This window comes from Ooceraea biroi, chromosome 8, assembly GCF_003672135.1.
Source record: "Ooceraea biroi isolate clonal line C1 chromosome 8, Obir_v5.4, whole genome shotgun sequence".
Taxonomy (NCBI): domain Eukaryota; kingdom Metazoa; phylum Arthropoda; class Insecta; order Hymenoptera; family Formicidae; genus Ooceraea; species Ooceraea biroi.
The window spans coordinates 2,186,755-2,211,287 of record NC_039513.1 but is presented as its reverse complement, the minus strand read 5'-3'; the positions used below and the strand labels follow the sequence as shown (position 1 = coordinate 2,211,287).

General features: G+C 36.3%; 3 pseudogenes; 1 reads left to right on the top strand and 2 right to left on the bottom strand.

Moving 5' to 3' along the window:
- Positions 1–3,465: 3,465 nt before the first annotated feature.
- Positions 3,466–5,001, bottom strand: LOC113562465 (annotated as a pseudogene).
- A 5,183-nt stretch (positions 5,002–10,184) lies between these two features.
- LOC113562464 lies at positions 10,185–11,773 on the top strand (annotated as a pseudogene).
- A 4,348-nt stretch (positions 11,774–16,121) lies between these two features.
- LOC113562463 lies at positions 16,122–17,665 on the bottom strand (annotated as a pseudogene).
- Positions 17,666–24,533: the final 6,868 nt, after the last annotated feature.

The window sequence follows — 24,533 nt, the reverse complement described above, 5'->3', positions numbered from 1 at the left end:
ATATTTTTATGCCAAGGCGCGTATATTAACTTATTATATAACTGTTAGGCTAAATCTTAACATCGAGTAAGAACTCGACGTGTGCACCGCATAGCGGTGCGGAGCGAAAACACATATTCATAGCCGTGTAAATTTGAATACTGTCAAAAGCTGCAGATCCTGTTCGGTTTCTGCTGCCAATCTGCTGTTAGATTCCGCGCGCGCAGATCTTGCTCGGTTTCTGCTGCCAATCTGCCGTTAGATTCCGCGTGTGCAAATCTTGCTCGGTTTCTGTCGGCAATCTGACTTCAGGCCATGTTTGCAGATTCTGCTCGGTTTCTGCCGCCAATCTGTTCTTAGATTTTCTGAGCAAGCTCTGTTACATTTCTGGCACCAATTTGTCGAATTAATCGTTAATAACAACTTCTGTATCAAATTTATTGTCTTTTGGCTGGCAATAGTTGATAGCAGTTAGTTAGCATCATCTGCTTTCGGCAGACTTGGCTATCTGGGTAATTACTTCCGATTAAATTTCAAACTTTCTTTTCATGACCCACACAATCCCGTTTTAATACAAAAGCACTTTTTCTTTTTTTTTATTTTATTACTATTGACGCGTGTGATTCACAGCGAAAGCTATACATTTTTCAAGATAAAGATACATATCGATCATGATTATCGTACCTTTTCATCATCGATTATTGGAGCACGATGACAAACAATTAAAATAGCCCCGTTATAACAATTATATCATAAGCGAAGTAAACGCTTAGTAGTATAATTATAGGTAATACTAATATTTTAAGGATAATTAAAACTTTTATCAAAAGCGAAATGGACGCTTAATAATATAACCAAAGGTATAGTCAATTGTATAGCTATAAGTAGTATAAGTATTAAGGCGATCCTGGAGTTGCTAGTGAACTATTGTTTCACTAGCTCTCGTAACAGCGACCGTCCGCTAGCGACACCACCGACAGACTTGACAATTACCGATATGTCGGGAAGACGTATGCGATTCAAAACTCTGAAGCATTTGGATCGTCAAGTGGACTGTAAGCAATTTCCCAACATTATTTCGATAATATGCGATAATGTTGTATGCGGTAATGCACACTTCATTAATATATATATACAGGGTGTCCCACATAAAGTGCCCAATCGCTCTGCTGCAGGTAGATCTCGTTAAGGTGAACAAAAAAGTCTTATAACATTTTGCAATTAACCGTGTATATTTCGAGTTATTAAGTAAAGAAGTTTCGCTAATTCAGTGGACGCGATTGGCAGCGAGAGAAGTAGGCGTGGATAACGTAACAGCTAGCCGCGCGCGCGACGCGATGGTCGGAGCGAGTATCGGATTACAGCGGCAGGCGAGACGACGCGTACACAATAATTCTCGGCGTCTCATTCACGCGCCGAGAAAGTTGTCACGCAATTCTTTTCGATGTACAAGTTTTGTTACTTTATTAATATTATTATTAATTATATTACTTTATTAATATTATTAATTAATATGGTTAATAATATTAATTAATGTTATTGACCATATTATTACTCAGTATTTTGGTGCTATCTTTTCCACACCACCTGGCGGTAGATAGCATGGCGCGTTTTTTTTTAAGTGGTTTCCCCAATAGGCCTAATCCACTCTATCTAATTAATGTAAAAATTGTTCGAAGTGCCGTCCTCCCTCTTGTACACAGATTTCGGCTTATATTATTAAGCGTCCATTTCGCTTTTGATAAAATTTTTAATTATCCTTAAAATATTAGTATTACCTATAATTATACTACTAAGCGTTTACTTCGCTTATGATATAATTGTTATAACGGGGCTATTTTAATTGTTTGTCATCGTGCTCCAATAATCGATGATGAAAAGGTACGATAATCATGATCGATATGTATCTTTATCTTGAAAAATGTATAGCTTTCGCTGTGAATCACACGCGTCAATAGTAATAAAATAAAAAAAAAGAAAAAGTGCTTTTGTATTAAAACGAGATTGTGTGGGTCATGAAAAGAAAGTTTGAAATTTAATCGGAAGTAATTACCCAGATAGCCAAGTCTGCCGAAAGCAGATGATGCTAACTAACTGCTATCAACTATTGCCAGCCAAAAGACAATAAATTTGATACAGAAGTTGTTATTAACGATTAATTCGACAAATTGGTGCCAGAAATGTAACAGAGCTTGCTCAGAAAATCTAAGAACAGATTGGCGGCAGAAACCGAGCAGAATCTGCAAACATGGCCTGAAGTCAGATTGCCGACAGAAACCGAGCAAGATTTGCGCACGCGGAATCTAACGGCAGATTGGCAGCAGAAACCGAGCAAGATCTGCGCGCGCGGAATCTAACAGCAGATTGGCAGCAGAAACCGAACAGGATCTGCAGCTTTTGACAGTATTCAAATTTACACGGCTATGAATATGTGTTTTCGCTCCGCACCGCTATGCGGTGCACACGTCGAGTTCTTACTCGATGTTAAGATTTAGCCTAACAGTTATATAATAAGTTAATATACGCGCCTTGGCATAAAAATATTAATTTTTCTGAAAATTTTTGCACTTGCGGCACAGAGGCTCCCATGGACAACGTCCATGTAGTTCACGCACGCCACAAGCAATCTGAAGTTCGAAAACAAAATTCGGACTTCAGATTAGAATAAATTAATAATAAGAGAGAGAGATTATGCAACAAACTGGCAGAAAGACACATCAAGCCAAATGTGCTTTACTTTAACAAACAAATGCGTTCTTTTAACACATGGTAATATAAAATGCCAATTTATAGTGTGTTTAAAGTAAACACATGCTTTAATATATCGTAAATATGAATGGCCAAAAGCTGCAGATTCTGTTCGGTTTCTGCTGTCAATCTGCCGTCAAATGTTAACAGATCCTGCTCGGTTTCTGCCGCCAATCTGCTGTCAGAGTCTGTTAGCAGGCTCTGCTGGCAAATCACTATCCTAATGCGGACATAACGGAGGCCAATTTCCTATCAACTTCTGCAGTAATCTGTTGCCAATCTGCTGGCAGATTGCACACATTTTGCTTACTGGGTAATGGCAACGCGCTGAGAGACATTTTAATTTATCGGAGTTTCTCGTGGTCGGATTTTTCACGGCGAAAATTTTCTAGCAAGAGCATAGCAACGAATTCTACTCCATCAGTCACGATGATGCGTTGCGACGTGCACCTGCACGTCGACGAGCCTCGGTTTTCGAATTTCTGTTGCAAAGGGTGATTGCCGGCTGACATATCACTGAGAAAACGCTTGAGAGAGTCTGACCTCTAGATTAAATCAACGGTAATCGACTTTTGACTGACCCCCGGGTTCTATATTCCTGTCGCATCAATATATAACCCGGGGGTCAGTCAAAAGTCGATTACCGTTGATTTAATCTAGAGGTCAGACTCTCTCAGGCGTTTTCTCAGTTATTATATTTTCTAAACATTAACATATTATTTTCATAAGGAAAGGCTGAAAAGGAATCCAAAGAACCAAGACGTTTGACGTCGTCAGTGAGATGAACAAGTCCGTGAACATTATACGTATGAAAAGTTGGACCATAAAGACTTTCACAACGAAGAATAAATATTTGTAGCGCAAGCTCTGCAAATCTTAAATGTTGGCTCGAGGGTGATTTAGAAACTAAAACTCTAATAGCAGCATTCAAAAACAAGAAATGTTTATACACTCGTTCGTCCAATAGACCATACATTACAACTGGACCTGTATATAGCAAAAAGTGACGAATTTCGGTTGTTTTAACTTTAGAATAAACATCAAGAGATCTAGGAACGTCTTGCGAAATCGGAAGGGCAATATACTCTAAGAATATTTAATCTTTCACATATTATAGAGATAGATCTTGCTGATGATTTTGAAAGCCGCGAATATTTACCATTGATCCACGCAGACAAAAGTTTTTTCACAACACCCAAACATATAAGATGCATGTATTCGAAGGGTACTTGTGAAACCATACCCATCGGTAACGATGATAATACACTTTTACCGTCTTTGTGATGATCCTCGTCTAAGCATCTATTATACTCTTCATCTGTTCGAGGAGCATGATCAATTCCACTGAAGACGACACGACCCTCCGTATATACACCGCAAACTTTGCACTTAGAACAAGGTTTGCTAGATACATTATGGCTGCGACGATTTAAAATGAAAGCTCTAGCTGGTGCGTCAGCAATGAAACTTCTCAAACGTATTGGGATTTTGTTGCCACGACAAAGAATGCCTCCATTCGATATGATTCTAATGATATCTGCAACAACTTTTTCAACAAAGATATTAGCATCGTGTGGCTTTTGTGAACCTTTATAGAGTCCTATAAACTATTGGCTTCGTACATTGAATATTGACAATTCTGCATTGAATTCGCCAAATGTGAACAGTACCTGACTTATCCAAATTACATCCGTCTGTATTAAAATCCAGTTTTAATTCCTTGATAGTGGATACAAATGGAACGACAGATACATTTTCTATTAAAATTGCTTCGAGATCACAGTGAATATACTCTCCTGGTTCTACGTTCGATATGACAGCAGGATTTCGTGGTGTGTTAAGAAGTGTTCTAACATCTGTTGGTAAATCGGAGAAGCAGGGATGTGTTCAAAGAACAGATAATGTACTGTTGCCTTGTACGTGTGTCAAATTATTACTCACAAAGCAAGACGCTAAACGTTCGCGAAACAATAATACTTCACAGGAATTAGTACATGATACTGAAGATATATCACTGACATCAGAAACACATGAAGCGGAAGAGGAAAGCTCGTCCTTTTATATATTCATATCATGCCTCATATTGAATGTCTCATTTATGCAATTAATAACAACGGAAGACTTGTATCTTACAACTGACGGAATATTATTTTTTATATTATTATCTTGTATATTATTATTTTGTATATTATTACCTTGTATATTATTTTCAATATTAAGATTGGAAGAAGAAGGACAATTTCGAACAGTTATGCTGCCTCTTATTTCTGCCATGATCCTATTACGCTGTCTCAACGATAACCTATTTATTATTTTCCGCGAGACGGATAATTTAATATTATGTTTCTTCATAGTTATATTTATGTTTCTCTCTCTGGAATATTGCAGCTACAAAATGATGTATTCTTTGCAAACTCTAACTCGCACTCTTCTTTGCTTCTTCCGAGATCTCTCCGTGTGGCGACGATTGAACTCTTAATAGAATCCGCGGCACGTGCACAATGTGTGGTGGTTAGATTGCTACCAATCAGATGTGGGCGATATGGTGCAGCCTATTCGCGCGCATAATTTTGCCGCCATAGTCAAAACGAGTTACAGAATCCTGCCTCAGGAAGCATTTGACTATCTTAGGCGGCACACTTATGCGCGCGGATAGGCTGCACCATACCGCCGTATAGTTAGCAGAGAAATATGATAAATCTTTTTTTTTATTGCAATCGTTTGGGAATCATTTGGGAAAGTTTAGGAAATAATAGTTTTTTAATAATTAATGAAAATTAGTTAAGCGTATAGTTAACATTCCAAATAGTGTTCTTTTTCGCTTCTTTTAACGCCAAATCATTTGGGAAATACGCCTGTACTGTTTTCAGAGTTTGGGAAATACTGATTTCCCCTCAAAATCGAGTTGAAAGACAATCCAACGTGCACTATAATCTGGGGGATAATCTAGGGGCTTTTTGACTATAGGCTATATAATGGAGAAACGTTTATAATCTTTGATATTTCTCATCCTTTTCCATTTCAATAATTTGGGAATCGTTTGGGAAAGTTTAGGAACCCACTTTTCGAGTTTAGAAAGTACTGGTTGTTTAATAATTAATGAAAATCAGTTGAGCGTATAGTTATCATTCCAAATAGTGTTCTTCTGCGCTTCTTTCAACGTCAAATTATTTGGGAAATACGCCTGTAATGTTTTCAGAGTTTGGGAAATAATGATTTCCCCTCAAAATCGAGTTGAAAGACAACCCAACGTGCACTATAATCTGGGGGATAATCTAGGGGCTTTTTGACTATAGGCTATATAATGGAGAAACGTTTATAATCTTTGATATTTCTCATCGTTTTCCATTTCAATAATTTGGGAATCGTTTGGGAAAGTTTAGGAACCCACTTTTAGAGTTTAGGAAGAACTGGTTGTTTAATAATTAATGAAAATCAGTTGAGCGTATAGTTATCATTCCTAATAGTGTTCTTCTGCGCTTCTTTCAACGTCAAATCATTTGGGAAATACGCCTGTAATGTTTTCAGAGTTTGGGAAATAATGATTTCCCCTCAAAATCGAGTTGAAAGACCTCACCCAGAGTGCAGTATAATCTAGGGGCTTTTTGACTATAGGCTATAAAATGGAAAAAAGTTTATACTCTTTGATATTTCTCATTGTTTTCCATTTCAATAATTTGGGAATCGTTTGGGAAAGTTTAGGAAACCACTTTTAGAGCTTAGGAAGTAATGGTTGTTTAATAATTAATGAAAATTAGTTGAGCGTATAGTTAACATTCCAAATAGTGTTCTTTTTCGCTTCTTTCAACGTCACATCAGTTGGGAAATACGTTTGTAATGTTTTCAGAGGTTGAGAAATAATGATTTCCCCTCAACATCGAGTTGAAAGACCACACCCAGAGTGCAGTATAATCTAGGGGATAATCTAGGGGCTTTTTGCCTATAGGCTATATAATAATAAACGTTTATACTCTTTGATATTTCTCATTGTTTTCCATTTCGATAATTTGGGAATCGTTTGGGAAAGTTTAGGAAACCACTTTTCTCAAACCTTTCTCAAACGATTCCAAAATTATTGAAATGGAAAACAATGAGAAATATCAAAGATTATAAACGTTTTTCCATTATATAGCCGATAGTCAAAAAGCCCCTAGATTATCCCCCAGATTATACTGCACGCTGGGTGATGACTTTCAACTCGATGTTGAAGGGAAATCATTATTTCTCAAACACTGAAAACATTACAGGCGTATTTCCCAACTGATTTGACGTTGAAAGAAGTGAAAAAGAACACTATTTGGAATGTTAACTATACGCTCAACTACTTTTCATTAATTATTAAGCAACCATTACTTCCTAAACTCTAAAAGTGGTTCCTCAACTTTCCCAAACGATTCCCAAATTATTGAAATGGAAACCAATGAGAAATATCAAAGATTATAAACGTTTTTCCATTAAATAGCCTATAGTCAAAAAGCCCCTAGATTATCCCCTAGATTATACTGCACGCTGGGTGATGACTTTCAACTCGATTTTGAGGGGAAATCATTATTTCCCAAACTCTGAAAACATTACAGGCGTATTTCCCAAATGATTTGACGTTGAAAGAAGCGAAGAAGAACACTATTTGGAATGATAACTATACGCTCAACTGATTTTCATTAATTATTAAACAACCAGTACTTCCTAAACTCTAAAAGTGGTTTCCTAAACTTTCCCAAACGATTCCCAAATTATTGAAATAAAAAACAATAAGAAATATCAAAGATTATAAACGTTTTTCCAGTATATAGCCTATAGTCAAAAAGCCCCTAGATTATCCCCTAGATTATCTGCACGCTGGGTGATGTCTTTCACCTCGATGTTGAGGGGAAATCATTATTTCTCAAACTCTGAAAACATTACAGGCGTATTTCCCAACTGATTTGACGTTGAAAGAAGCGAAAAAGAACACTATTTGGAATGTTAACTATACGCTCAACTAATTTTCAATAATTATTAAGCAACCATTACTTCCTAAACTCTAAAAGTTGTTTCCTACACTTTCCCAAACGATTCCCAAATTATTGAAATGGAAAACAATGAGAAATATCAAAGATTATAAACGTTTTTCCAGTATATAGCCTATAGTCAAAAAGCCCCTAGATTATCCCCTAGATTATTCTGCACGCTGGGTGATGTCTTTCAACTCTATGTTGAGGGGAAATCATTATTTCTCAACCTCTTAAAACATTACAAACGTATTTCCCAACTGATTTGACGTTGAAAGAAGCGAAAAAGAACACTATTTGGAATGATAACTATACACTCAACTAATTTTCATTAATTATTAAGCAACCAGTACTTCCTAAACTCTAAAAGTGGTTTCCTAAACTTTCCCAAACGATTCCCAAATTATTGAAATGGAAAACAATGAGAAATATCAAAGATTTTAAACGTTTTTCCATTATATAGCGTATAGTCAAAAAGCCCCTAGATTATCCCCTAAATTATAATGCACTCTGGGAGTGGTCTTTCAACTCGATTTTGAGGGGAAATCAGTATTTCCCAAACTCTGAAAACATTACAGGCGTATTTCCCAAATGATTTGACGTTGAAAGAAGCGCAGAAGAACACTATTTGGAATGATAACTATACGCTCAACTGATTTTCATTAATTATTAAACAACCATTACTTCCTAAGCTCTAAAAGTGGTTTCCTAAACTTTCCCAAACGATTCCCAAATTATTGAAATGGAAAACAATGAGAAATATCAAAGAGTATAAACGTTTTTCCATTATATAGCCTATAGGCAAAAAGCCCCTAGATTATCCCCTAGATTATACTGCACTCTGGGTGTGGTCTTTTAACTCGATTTTGAGGGGAAATCAGTATTTCCCAAACTCTGAAAACATTACAGGCGTATTTCCCAAATGATTTGACGTTGAAAGAAGCGCAGAAGAACACTATTAGGAATGATAACTATACGCTCAACTGATTTTCATTAATTATTAAGCAACCAGTACTTCCTAAACTCTAAAAGTGGTTTCCTAAACTGTCCCAAACGATTCCCAAATTATTGAAATGGAAAACAATGAGAAATATCAAAGAGTATAAACTTTTTTCCATTTTATAGCCTATAGTCAAAAAGCCCCTAGATTATACTGCACTCTGGGTGAGGTCTTTCAACTCGATTTTGAGGGGAAATCAGTATTTCCCAAACTCTGAAAACATTACAGGCGTATTTCCCAAATGATTTGACGTTGAAAGAAGCGCAGAAGAACACTATTAGGAATGATAACTATACGCTCAACTGATTTTCATTAATTATTAAGCAACCAGTACTTCCTAAGCTCTAAAAGTGGTTTCCTAAACTGTCCCAAACGATTCCCAAATTATTGAAATGGAAAACAATGAGAAATATCAAAGAGTATAAACGTTTTTCCATTATATAGCCTATAGGCAAAAAGCCCCTAGATTATCCCCTAAATTATACTGCACTCTGGGTGTGGTCTTTCAACTCGATTTTGAGGGGCAATCAGTATTTCCCAAACTCTGAAAACATTACCGGCGTATTTCCCAAATGATTTGACGTTGAAAGAAGCGCAGAAGAACACTATTTGGAATAACTATACGCTCAACTGATTTTCATTAATTATTAAACAACCAGTACTTCCTAAACTCTAAAAGTGGTTTCCTAAACTTTCCCAAACGATTGCCAAATTATTGAAATGGAGAACGATGAGAAATATCAAAGATTATAAACGTTTCTCCATTATATAGCCTATAGTCAAAAAGCCCCTAGATTATCCCCCAGATTATAGTGCACGTTGGATTGTCTTTCAACTCGATTTTGAGGGGAAATCATTATTTCCCAAACTCTGAAAACAGTACAGGCGTATTTCCCAAATGATTTGGCGTTAAAAGAAGCGAAAAAGAACACTATTTGGAATGTTAACTATACGCTTAACTAATTTTCATTAATTATTAAAAACCTATTATTTCCTAAACTTTCCCAAATGATTCCCAAACGATTGCAATAAAAAAAAAGATTTATCATATTTCTCTGCTAACTATACGGCGGTATGGTGCAGCCTATCCGCGCGCATAAGTGTGCCGCCTAAGATAGTCAAATGCTTCCTGAGGCAGGATTCTGTAACTCGTTTTGACTATGGCGGCAAAATTATGCGCGCGAGTAGGCTGCACCATATCGCCCACATCTGATTGGTAGCAATCTAACCACCACACATTGTGCACGTGCCGCGGATTCTATTAAGAGTTCAACCGTCGCCACACGGAGAGATCTCGGAAGAAGCAAAGAAGAGTGCGAGTTAGAGTTTGCAAAGAATACATCATTTTGTAGCTGCAATATTCCAGAGAGAGAAACATAAATATAACTATGAAGAAACATAATATTAAATTATCCGTCTCGCGGAAAATAATAAATAGGTTATCGTTGAGACAGCGTAATAGGATCATGGTAGAAATAAGAGGCAGCATAACTGTTCGACATTGTCCTTCTTCTTCCAATCTTAATATTGAAAATAATATACAAGGTAATAATATACAAAATAATAATATACAAGATAATAATATAAAAAATAATATTCCGTCAGTTGTAAGATACAAGTCTTCCGTTGTTATTAATTGCTTAAATGAGACATTCAATATGAGGCATGATATGAATATATAAGAGGACGAGCTTTCCTCTTCCGCTTCATGTGTTTCTGATGTCAGTGATATATCTTCAGTATCATGTACTAATTCCTGTGAACCATTATTGTTTCGCGAACGTTTAGCGTCTTGCTTTGTGAGTAATAATTTGACACACGTACAAGGCAACAGTACATTATCTGTTCTTTGAACACATCCCTGCTTCTCCGATTTACCAACAGATGTTAGAACTCTTCTTAACACACCACGAAATCCTGCTGTCATATCGAACGTAGAACCAGGAGAGTATATTCACTGTGATCTCGAAGCAATTTTAATAGAAAATGTATCTGTCGTTCCATTTGTATCCACTATCAAGGAATTAAAACTGGATTTTAATACAGACGGATGTAATTTGGATAAGTCAGGTACTGTTCACATTTGGCGAATTCAATGCAGAATTGTCAATATTCAATGTACGAAGCCAATAGTTTATAGGACTCTATAAAGGTTCACAAAAGCCACACGATGCTAATATCTTTGTTGAAAAAGTTGTTGCAGATATCATTAGAATCATATCGAATGGAGGCATTCTTTGTCGTGGCAACAAAATCCCAATACGTTTGAGAAGTTTCATTGCTGACGCACCAGCTAGAGCTTTCATTTTAAATCGTCGCAGCCATAATGTATCTAGCAAACCTTGTTCTAAGTGCAAAGTTTGCGGTGTATATACGGAGGGTCGTGTCGTCTTCAGTGGAATTGATCATGCTCCTCGAACAGATGAAGAGTATAATAGATGCTTAGACGAGGATCATCACAAAGACGGTAAAAGTGTATTATCATCGTTACCGATGGGTATGGTTTCACAAGTACCCTTCGAATACATGCATCTTATATGTTTGGGTGTTGTGAAAAAACTTTTGTCTGCGTGGATCAATGGTAAATATTCGCGGCTTTCAAAATCATCAGCAAGATCTATCTCTATAATATGTGAAAGATTAAATATTCTTAGAGTATATTGCCCTTCCGATTTCGCAAGACGTTCCTAGATCTCTTGATGTTTATTCTAAAGTTAAAACAACCGAAATTCGTCACTTTTTGCTATATACAGGTCAAGTTGTAATGTATGGTCTATTGGACGAACGAGTGTATAAACATTTCTTGTTTTTGAATGCTGCTATTAGAGTTTTAGTTTCTAAATCACCCTCGAGCCAACATTTAAGATTTGCAGAGCTTGCGCTACAAATATTTATTCTTCGTTGTGAAAGTCTTTGTGGTCCAACTTTTCATACGTATAATGTTCACGGACTTGTTCATCCCACTGACGACGTCAAACGTCTTGGTTCTTTGGATTCCTTTTCAGCCTTTCCTTATGAAAATAATATGTCAATGTTTAGAAAATATAATAACTGAGAAAACGCCTGAGAGAGTCTGACCTCTAGATTAAATCAACGGTAATCGACTTTTGACTGACCCCCGGGTTATATATTGATGCGACAGGAATATAGAACCCGGGGGTCAGTCAAAAGTCGATTACCGTTGATTTAATCTAGAGGTCAGACTCTCTCAAGCGTTTTCTCAGTGATATGTCAGCCGGCAATCACCCTTTGCAACAGAAATTCGAAAACCGAGGCTCGTCGACGTGCAGGTGCACGTCACAACGCATCATCGTGACTGATGGAATAGAATTCGTTGCTATGCTCTTGCTAGAAAATTTTCGCCGTGAAAAATCCGACCACGAGAAACTCCGATAAATTAAAATGTCTCTCAGCGCGTAGCCATTACCCAGTAAGCAAAATGTGTGCAATCTGCCAGCAGATTGGCAACAGATTACTGCAGAAGTTGATAGGAAATTGGCATCCGTTATGTCCGCATTAGGATAGTGATCTGCCAGCAGAGCCTGCTAACAGACTCTGACAGCAGATTGGCGGCAGAAACCGAGCAGGATCTGTTAACATTTGACGGCAGATTGACAGCAGAAACCGAACAGAATCTGCAGCTTTTGGCCATTCATATTTACGATATATTAAAGCATGTGTTTACTTTGAACACACTATAAATTGGCATTTTATATTACCATGTGTTAAAAGAACGCATTTGTTTGTTAAAGTAAAGCACATTTGGCTTGATGTGTCTTTCTGCCAGTTTGTTGCATAATCTCTCTTTCTTATTATTAATTTATTCTAATCTGAAGTCCGAATTTTGTTTTCGAACTTCAGATTGCTTGTGGCGTGCGTGATCTACATGGACGTTGTCCATGGGAGCCTCTGTGCCGCAAGTGCAAAAATTTTCAGAAAAATTAATATTTTCATGCCAAGGCGCGTATATTAACTTATTATATAACAACTGTTAGGCTAAATCTTAACATCGAGTAAGAACTCGACGTGTGCACCGCATAGCGGTGCGGAGCGAAAACACATATTCATAGCCGTGTAAATTTGAATACTGTCAAAAGCTGCAGATCCTGTTCGGTTTCTGCTGCCAATCTGCTGTTAGATTCCGCGCGCGCAGATCTTGCTCGGTTTCTGCTGCCAATCTGCCGTTAGATTCCGCGTGCGCAAATCTTGCTCGGTTTCTGTCGGCAATCTGACTTCAGGCCATGTTTGCAGATTCTGCTCGGTTTCTGCCGCCAATCTGTTCTTAGATTTTCTGAGCAAGCTCTGTTACATTTCTGGCACCAATTTGTCGAATTAATCGTTAATAACAACTTCTGTATCAAATTTATTGTCTTTTGGCTGGCAATAGTTGATAGCAGTTAGTTAGCATCATCTGCTTTCGGCAGACTTGGCTATCTGGGTAATTACTTCCGATTAAATTTCAAACTTTCTTTTCATGACCCACACAATCCCGTTTTAATACAAAAGCACTTTTTCTTTTTTTTTATTTTATTACTATTGACGCGTGTGATTCACAGCGAAAGCTATACATTTTTCAAGATAAAGATACATATCGATCATGATTATCGTACCTTTTCATCATCGATTATTGGAGCACGATGACAAACAATTAAAATAGCCCCGTTATAACAATTATATCATAAGCGAAGTAAACGCTTAGTAGTATAATTATAGGTAATACTAATATTTTAAGGATAATTAAAACTTTTATCAAAAGCGAAATGGACGCTTAATAATATAACCAAAGGTATAGTCAATTGTATAGCTATAAGTAGTATAAGTATTAAGGCGATCCTGGAGTTGCTAGTGAACTATTGTTTCACTAGCTCTCGTAACAGCGACCGTCCGCTAGCGACACCACCGACAGACTTGACAATTACCGATATGTCGGGAAGACGTATGCGCTTCAAAACTCTGAAGCATTTGGATCGTCAAGTGGACTGTAAGCAATTTCCCAACATTATTTCGATAATATGCGATAATGTTGTATGCGGTAATGCACACTTCATTAATATATATATACAGGGTGTCCCACATAAAGTGCCCAATCGCTCTGCTGCAGGTAGATCTCGTTAAGGTGAACAAAAAAGTCTTATAACATTTTGCAATTAACCGTGTATATTTCGAGTTATTAAGTAAAGAAGTTTCGCTAATTCAGTGGACGCGATTGGCAGCGAGAGAAGTAGGCGTGGATAACGTAACAGCTAGCCGCGCGCGCGACGCGATGGTCGGAGCGAGTATCGGATTACAGCGGCAGGCGAGACGACGCGTACACAATAATTCTCGGCGTCTCATTCACGCGCCGAGAAAGTTGTCACGCAATTCTTTTCGATGTACAAGTTTTGTTACTTTATTAATATTATTATTAATTATATTACTTTATTAATATTATTAATTAATATGGTTAATAATATTAATTAATGTTATTGACCATATTATTACTCAGTATTTTGGTGCTATCTTTTCCACACCACCTGGCGGTAGATAGCATGGCGCGTTTTTTTTTAAGTGGTTTCCCCAATAGGCCTAATCCACTCTATCTAATTAATGTAAAAATTGTTCGAAGTGCCGTCCTACCTCTTGTACACAGATTTCGGCTTATATTATTAAGCGTCCATTTCGCTTTTGATAAAATTTTTAATTATCCTTAAAATATTAGTATTACCTATAATTATACTACTAAGCGTTTACTTCGCTTATGATATAATTGTTATAACGGGGCTATTTTAATTGTTTGTCATCGTGCTCCAATAATCGATGATGAAAAGGTACGATAATCATGATCGATATGTATCTTTATCTTGAAAAATGTATAGCTTTCGCTGTGAATCACACGCGTCAATAGTAATAAAATAAAAAAAAAGAAAAAGTGCTTTTGTATTAAAACGGGATTGTGTGGGTCATGAAAAGAAAGTTTGAAATTTAATCGGAAGTAATTACCCAGATAGCCAAGTCTGCCGAAAGCAGATGATGCTAACTAACTGCTATCAACTATTGCCAGCCAAAAGACAATAAATTTGATACAGAAGTTGTTATTAACGATTAATTCGACAAATTGGTGCCAGAAATGTAACAGAGCTTGCTCAGAAAATCTAAGAACAGATTGGCGGCAGAAACCGAGCAGAATCTGCAAACATGGCCTGAAGTCAGATTGCCGACAGAAACCGAGCAAGATTTGCACACGCGGAATCTAACGGCAGATTGGCAGCAGAAACCGAGCAAGATCTGCGCGCGCGGAATCTAACAGCAGATTGGCAGCAGAAACCGAACAGGATCTGCAGCTTTTGACAGTATTCAAATTTACACGGCTATGAATATGTGTTTTCGCTCCGCACCGCTATGCGGTGCACACGTCGAGTTCTTACTCGATGTTAAGATTTAGCCTAACAGTTATATAATAAGTTAATATACGCGCCTTGGCATGAAAATATTAATTTTTCTGAAAATTTTTGCACTTGCGGCACAGAGGCTCCCATGGACAACGTCCATGTAGATCACGCACGCCACAAGCAATCTGAAGTTCGAAAACAAAATTCGGACTTCAGATTAGAATAAATTAATAATAAGAGAGAGAGATTATGCAACAAACTGGCAGAAAGACACATCAAGCCAAATGTGCTTTACTTTAACAAACAAATGCGTTCTTTTAACACATGGTAATATAAAATGCCAATTTATAGTGTGTTCAAAGTAAACACATGCTTTAATATATCGTAAATATGAATGGCCAAAAGCTGCAGATTCTGTTCGGTTTCTGCTGTCAATCTGCCGTCAAATGTTAACAGATCCTGCTCGGTTTCTGCCGCCAATCTGCTGTCAGAGTCTGTTAGCAGGCTCTGCTGGCAGATCACTATCCTAATGCGGACATAACGGATGCCAATTTCCTATCAACTTCTGCAGTAATCTGTTGCCAATCTGCTGGCAGATTGCACACATTTTGCTTACTGGGTAATGGCAACGCGCTGAGAGACATTTTAATTTATCGGAGTTTCTCGTGGTCGGATTTTTCACGGCGAAAATTTTCTAGCAAGAGCATAGCAACGAATTCTACTCCATCAGTCACGATGATGCGTTGCGACGTGCACCTGCACGTCGACGAGCCTCGGTTTTCGAATTTCTGTTGCAAAGGGTGATTGCCGGCTGACATATCACTGAGAAAACGCTTGAGAGAGTCTGACCTCTAGATTAAATCAACGGTAATCGACTTTTGACTGACCCCGGGTTCTATATTCCTGTCGCATCAATATATAACCCGGGGGTCAGTCAAAAGTCGATTACCGTTGATTTAATCTAGAGGTCAGACTCTCTCAGGCGTTTTCTCAGTTATTATATTTTCTAAACATTGACATATTATTTTCATAAGGAAAGGCTGAAAAGGAATCCAAAGAACCAAGACGTTTGACGTCGTCAGTGAGATGAACAAGTCCGTGAACATTATACGTATGAAAAGTTGGACCATAAAGACTTTCACAACGAAGAATAAATATTTGTAGCGCAAGCTCTGCAAATCTTAAATGTTGGCTCGAGGGTGATTTAGAAACTAAAACTCTAATAGCAGCATTCAAAAACAAGAAATGTTTATACACTCGTTCGTCCAATAGACCATACATTACAACTGGACCTGTATATAGCAAAAAGTGACGAATTTCGGTTGTTTTAACTTTAGAATAAACATCAAGAGATCTAGGAACGTCTTGCGAAATCGGAAGGGCAATATACTCTAAGAATATTTAATCTTTCACATATTATAGAGATAGATCTTGCTGATGATTTTGAAAGCCGCGAATATTTACCATTGATCCACGCAGACAAAAGTTTTTTCACAACACCCAAACATATAAGATGCATGTATTCGAAGGGTACTTGTGAAACCATACCCATCGGTAACGATGATAATACACTTTTACCGTCTTTGTGATGATCCTCGTCTAAGCATCTATTATACTCTTCATCTGTTCGAGGAGCATGATCAATTCCACTGAAGACGACACGACCCTCCGTATATACACCGCAAACTTTGCACTTAGAACAAGGTTTGCTAGATACATTATGGCTGCGACGATTTAAAATGAAAGCTCTAGCTGGTGCGTCAGCAATGAAACTTCTCAAACGTATTGGGATTTTGTTGCCACGACAAAGAATGCCTCCATTCGATATGATTCTAATGATATCTGCAACAACTTTTTCAACAAAGATATTAGCATCGTGTGGCTTTTGTGAACCTTTATAGAGTCCTATAAACTATTGGCTTCGTACATTGAATATTGACAATTCTGCATTGAATTCGCCAAATGTGAACAGTACCTGACTTATCCAAATTACATCCGTCTGTATTAAAATCCAGTTTTAATTCCTTGATAGTGGATACAAATGGAACGACAGATACATTTTCTATTAAAATTGCTTCGAGATCACAGTGAATATACTCTCCTGGTTCTACGTTCGATATGACAGCAGGATTTCGTGGTGTGTTAAGAAGAGTTCTAACATCTGTTGGTAAATCGGAGAAGCAGGGATGTGTTCAAAGAACAGATAATGTACTGTTGCCTTGTACGTGTGTCAAATTATTACTCACAAAGCAAGACGCTAAACGTTCGCGAAACAATAATACTTCACAGGAATTAGTACATGATACTGAAGATATATCACTGACATCAGAAACACATGAAGCGGAAGAGGAAAGCTCGTCCTTTTATATATTCATATCATGCCTCATATTGAATGTCTCATTTATGCAATTAATAACAACGGAAGACTTGTATCTTACAACTGACGGAATATTATTTTTTATATTATTATCTTGTATATTATTATTTTGTATATTATTACCTTGTATATTATTTTCAATATTAATATTGGAAGAAGAAGGACAATTTCAAACAGTTATGCTGCCTCTTATTTCTGCCATGATCCTATTACGCTGTCTCAACGATAACCTATTTATTATTTTCCGCGAGACGGATAATTTAATATTATGTTTCTTCATAGTTATATTTATGTTTCTCTCTCTGGAATATTGCAGCTACAAAATGATGTATTCGTTGCAAACTCTAACTCGCACTCTTCTTTGCTTCTTCCGAGATCTCTCCGTGTGGCGACGGTTGAACTCTTAATAGAATCCGCGGCACGTGCACAATGTGTGGTGGTTAGATTGCTACCAATCAGATGTGGGCGATATGGTGCAGCCTATTCGCGCGCATAATTTTGCCGCCATAGTCAAAACGAGTTACAGAATCCTGCCCAGGAAGCATTTGACTATCTTAGGCGGCACACTTATGCGCGCGGATAGGCTGCACCATACCGCCGTATAGTTAGCAGACAAATAGGATAAATCTTTTTTTTTATTGCAATCGTTTGGGAATCATTTGGAAAAGTTTAGGAAATAATAGTTTTTTAATAATTAATGAAAATTAGTTAAGCGTATAGTTAACATTCCAAATAGTGTTCTTTTTCGCTTCTTTTAACGCCAAATCATTTGGGAAATACGCCTGTACTGTTTTCAGAGTTTGGGAAATAATGATTTCCCCTCAAAATCGAGTTGAAAGACAATCCAACATGCACTATAATCTGGGGGATAATCTAGGGGCTTTTTGACTATAGGCTATATAATGGAGAAACGTTTATAATCTTTGATATTTCTCATCGTTTTCCATTTCAATAATTTGGGAATCGTTTGGGAAAGTTTAGGAAACCACTTTTTGAGTTTAGGAAGTACTGGTTGTTTAATAAATAATGAAAATCAGTTGAGCGTATAGTTATCATTCCAAATAGTGTTCTTCTGCGCTTCTTTCAACGTCAAATCATTTGGGAAATACGCCGGTAATGTTTTCAGAGTTTGGGAAATACTGATTTCCCCTCAAAATCGAGTTGAATGACCACACCCAGAGTGCAGTATAATCTAGGGGAAAATCTAGGGGCTTTTTGCCTATAGGCTATATAATGGAAAAACGTTTATACTCTTTGATATTTCTCATTGTTTTCCATTTCAATAATTTGGGAATTGTTTGGGACAGTTTAGGAAACCACTTTTAGAGTTTAGGAAGTACTGGTTGCTTAATAATTAATGAAAATTAGTTGAGCGTATAGCTAACATTCCAAATAGTGTTCTTTTTCGCTTCTTTCAACGTCAAATCATTTGGGAAATACGCCTGTAATGTTTTCAGAGTTTGAGAAATAATGATTTCCCCTCAAAATCGAGTTGAAAGACCTCACCCAGAGTGCAGTATAATCTAGGGGATAATCTAGGGGCTTTTTGACTGTAGGCTATATAATGGAAAAACGTTTATAATCTTTGATATTTCTCATTGTTTTCCATTTCAATAATTTGAGAATCGTTTGCGAAAGTTTAGGAAACCACTGTTAGAGTTTAGGAAGTAATGGTTGTTTAATAATTATTGAAAATTAGTTGAGCGAATAGGTAACATTCAAAATAGTGTTCTTTTTCGCTTCTTTCGACGTCAAATAAGTTGGGAAATACGCCTGTAATGTTTTCAGAGTTTGAGAATTAATGATTTCCCCTCAAAATCGAGTTGAAAGTCATCACCCAGCGTGCAGTATAATCTAGGGGATAATCTAGGGGCTCTTTGACTATAGGCTATATAATGGAAAAACGTTTAAAATCTTTGATATTTCTCATTGTTTTCCATTTCAATAATTTGGGAATCGTTTGGGAAAGTTTAGGAAACCACTGTTAGAGTTTAGAAAGTAATTGTTGCTTAATAATTAATGAAAATTAGTTGAGCGTATAGCTAACATTCCAAATAGTGTTCTTTTTCGCTTCTTTTAACGCCAAATCATTTGGGAAATACGCCTGTAATGTTTTCAGAGTTTGGGAAATAATGATTTCCCCTCAAAATCGAGTTGAAAGACAATCCAACATGCACTATAATCTGGGGGATAATCTAGGGGCTTTTTGACTATAGGCTATATAATGGAGAAACGTTTATAATCTTTGATATTTCTCATGTTTTCCATTTCAATAATTTGGGAATCGTTTGGGAAAGTTTAGGAAACCACTTTTAGAGTTTAGGAAGTACTGGTTGTTTAATAATTAATGAAAATCAGTTGAGCGTATAGTTATCATTCCAAATAGTGTTTTTCTGCGCTTCTTTCAACGTCAAATCATTTGGGAAATACGCCGGTAATGTTTTCAGAGTTTGGGAAATACTGATTTCCCCTCAAAATCGAGTTGAATGACCACACCCAGAGTGCAGTATAATCTAGGGGATAATCTAGGGGCTTTTTGCCTATAGGCTATATAATGGAAAAACGTTTATACTCTTTGATATTTCTCATTGTTTTCCATTTCAATAATTTGGGAATCGTTTGGGACAGTTTAGGAAACCACTTTTAGAGTTTAGAAAGTACTGGTTGCTTAATAATTAATGAAAATTAGTTGAGCGTATAGCTAACATTCCAAATAGTGTTCTTTTTCGCTTCTTTCAACGTCAAATCATTTGGGAAATACGCCTGTAATGTTTTCAGAGTTTGAGAAATAATGATTTCCCCTCAAAATCGAGTTGAAAGACCTCACCCAGAGTGCAGTATAATCTAGGGGATAATCTAGGGGCTTTTTGACTATAGGCTATATAATGGAAAAACGTTTATAATCTTTGATATTTCTCATTGTTTTCCATTTCAATAATTTGGGAATCGTTTGGGAAAGTTTAGGAAACCACTTTTAGAGTTTAGGAAGTAATGGTTGTTTAATAATTAATGAAAATTAGTTGAGCGAATAGTTAACATTCAAAATAGTGTTCTTTTTCGCTTCTTTCGACGTCAAATAAGTTGGGAAATACGCCTGTAATGTTTTCAGAGTTTGAGAATTAATGATTTCCCCTCAAAATCGAGTTGAAAGTCATCACCCAGCGTGCAGTATAATCTAGGGGATAATCTATGGGCTCTTTGACTATAGGCTATATAATGGAAAAACGTTTAAAATCTTTGCTATTTCTCATTGTTTTCCATTTCAATAATTTGGGAATCGTTTGGGAAAGTTTAGGAAACCACTTTTAGAGTTTAGAAAGTAATGGTTGCTTAATAATTAATGAAAATTAGTTGAGCGTATAGCTAACATTCCAAATAGTGTTCTTTTTCGCTTCTTTCGACGTCAAATCAGTTGGGAAATACGCCTGAAATGTTTTCAGAGTTTGAGAAATAATGATTTCCCCTCAACATCGAGTTGAAAAACGTCACCCAGCGTGCAGTATAATCTGGGGGATAATCTAGGGGCTTTTTGACTATAGGCTATATAATGGAAAAACGTTTATACTCTTTGGTATTACTCTTTGTTTTCCATTTCAATAATGTGGGAATCGTTTGGGAAAGTTTAGGAAACCACTTTTAGAGCTTAGGAAGTAATGGTTGCTTAATAATTAATGGAAATAATTAATGAAAATTAGTTGAGGGTATAGTTAACATTCCAAATAGTGTTCTTTTTCGCCTCATTCAACGCCAAATCATTTGGGAAATACGCCTGTAATGTTTTCAGAGTTTGGGAATAATGATTCCCCTCAAAATCGAGTTGAAAGACCTCACCCAGAGTGCTTATAATCTAGGGATAATCTAGGGGCTTTTTGACTATAGGCTATATAATGGAAAAACGTTTATACTCTTTGCTATTTCTCATTGTTTTCCATTTCAATAATTTGGGAATCGTTTGGGAAAGTGTAGGAAACCACTTTTAGAGTTTAGGAAGTAATGGTTGCTTAATACTTAATGAAAATTAGTTGAGCGTATAGCTCACATTCCAAATAGTGTTCTTTTTCGCTTCTTTCAACGTCAAATCATTTGGGAAATACGCCTGTAATGTTTTCAGAGTTTGAGAAATAATGATTTCCCCTCAAAATCGAGTTGAAAAACCTCACCCAGAGTGCAGTATTATCTGGGGATAATCTAGGGGCTTTTTGCCTATAGGCTATATAATGGAAAAACGTTTATACTCTTTGATATTTCTCATTGTTTTCCATTTCAATAATTTGGGAATCGTTTGGGAAAGTTAGGAAACCACTTTTAGAGTTAGGAAGTAATGGTTGTTAATAATTAATGAAAATTAGTTGAGCGAATAGGTATCATTACAAATAGTGTTCTTTTCGCTTCTTTCAACGTCAAATCATTTGGGAAATACGCCTGTAATGTTTTCAGAGTTTGGGAAATACTGATTTCCCTCAAATCGAGTTGAAAGACCACACCCAGAGTGCAGTATAATCTGGGGATAATCTAGGGGCTTTTTGACTATAGGCTATATAATGGAAAAACGTTTATACTCTTTGCTATTTCTCATTGTTTTCCATTTCAATAATTTGGGAATCGTTTGGGACAGGTTAGGAAACCACTTTTAGAGTTTAGAAAGTGCTGGTTGCTTAATAATTAATGAAAATTAGTTGAGCGTATAGTTAACATTCCAAATAGTGTTCTTTTTCGCTTCTTTCAACGTCAAATCAGTTGGGAAATACGCCTGTAATGTTTTCAGAGTTTGGGAAATAATGATTTCCCCTCAAAATCGAGTTGAAAGACATCACCCAGCGTGCAGTATAATCTGGGGGATAATCTAGGGGCTTTTTGACTATAGGCTATATAATGGAAAAACGTTTATAATCTTTGATATTTCTCATTGTTTTCCATTTCAATAATTTGGGAATCGTTTGGGAAAGTTTAGGAAACCACTTTTAGAGTTTAGGAAGTAATGGTTGCTTAATAATTAATGAAAATTAGTTGAGCGTATAGTTAACATTCCAAATAGTGTTCTTTTTCGCTTCTTTCACGTCAAATCAGTTGGGAAATACGCCTGTAATGTTTTCAGAGTTTGGGAAATACTGATTTCCCCTCAAAATCGAGTTGAAAGACATCACCCAGCGTGCAGTATAATCTGGGGGATAATCTAGGGGCTTTTTGACTATAGGCTATATAATGGAAAAACGTTTATAATCTTTGATATTTCTCATTGTTTTCCATTTCAATAATTTGGGAATCGTTTGGGAAAGTTTAGGAAACCACTTTTAGAGTTTAGGAAGTAATGGTTGCTTAATAATTAATGAAAATTAGTTGAGCGTATAGTTAACATTCCAAATAGTGTTCTTTTCGCTTCTTTCAACGTCAAATCATTTGGGAAATACGCCTGTAATGTTTTCAGAGTTTGGGAAATAATGATTTCCCCTCAAAATCGAGTTGAAAGACATCACCCAGAGTGCAGTATAATCTGGGATAATCTAGGGGCTTTTTGACTATAGGCTATATAATGGAAAAACGTTTATAATCTTTGATATTTCTCATTGTTTTCCATTTCAATAATTTGGGAATCGTTTGGGAAAGTTTAGGAAACCACTTTTAGAGTTTAGGAAGTAATGGTTGTTAATAATTAATGAAAATTAGTTGAGCGTATAGTTAACATTCAAATATGTTTTTTCTTTTTCTTTTTTTTTTTTTTTTTTTTTTTTTTTTTTTTTTTTTTTTTTTTTTTTTTTTTTTTTTTTTTTTTTTTTTTTTTGGCCTTTAGTTTTTTGTTTTTTAATGTGGCAAATTCATAGCTTTGCAACGCATCATTTGGAAATACGCCTGTAATGTTTTCAGAGTTTGGGAAGTAATGATTTCCCCTCAAAATCGAGTTGAAGACCTCACCCAGAGTGCAGTATAATCTAGGGGATAATCTAGGGGCTTTTTGACTATAGGCTATATAATGGAAAAACGTTTATACTCTTTGCTATTTCTCATTGTTTTCCATTTCAATAATTTGGGAATCATTTGGGAAAGTGTAGGAAACCACTTTTAGAGTTTAGGAAGTAATGGTTGCTTAATAATTAATGAAAATTAGTTGAGGGTATAGTTAACATTGCAAATAGTGTTCTTTTTCGTTTCATTCAACGCCAAATCATTTGGGAAATACGCCTGTAATGTTTTCAGAGTTTGAGAAATAATGATTTTCCCTCAATATCGAGTTGAAAGACATCGCCCAGCCTGCAGTATTATCTGGGGGATAATCTAGGGGCTTTTTGAATATAGGCTATATAATGGAGAAACGTTTATACTCTTTGCTATTTCTCATTGTTTTCCATTTCAATAATTTGGGAATCGTTTGGGAAAATTTAGGAAACCACTTTTAGAGTTTAGAAAGTAATGGTTGTTTAATAATTAATGAAAATCAGTTGAGCGTATAGTTAACATTTCAAATAGTTTTCTTTTTCGCTTCTTTCGACGTTAAATCAGTTGGGAAATACGCCTGTAATGTTTCAGAGTTTGAGAAATAACGATTTCCCCTCAACATCGAGGTGAAAGACATCACCCAGTGTGCTGTATAATCTGGGGGATAATCTAGGGGCTTTTTGACTGTAGGCTATATAATGGAAAACGTTTATAATCTTTGATATTTCTCATTGTTTTCCATTTCAATAATTTGAGAATCGTTTGGGAAAGTTTAGGAAACCACCGTTTGAGTTTAGGAAGTAATGGTTGTTTAATAATTAATGAAAATTAGTTGAGCGAATAGGTAACATTCAAAATAGTGTTCTTTTTCGCTTCTTTCGACGTCAAATCCTTTGGGAAATACGCCTGTAATGTTTTCAGAGTTTGAGAAATAATGATTTCCCCCCAACATCGAGTGGAAAGTCATCACCCTGCGTGCAGTATAATCTAGGGGATAATCTAGGGGCTTTTTGACTATAAACTATATAATGGAAAAACGTTTATAATCTTTGATATTTCTCATTGTTTTCCATTTCAATAATTTGGGAATCGTTTGGGAAAGTGTAGGAAACCACTTTTAGAGTTTAGGAAGTAATGGT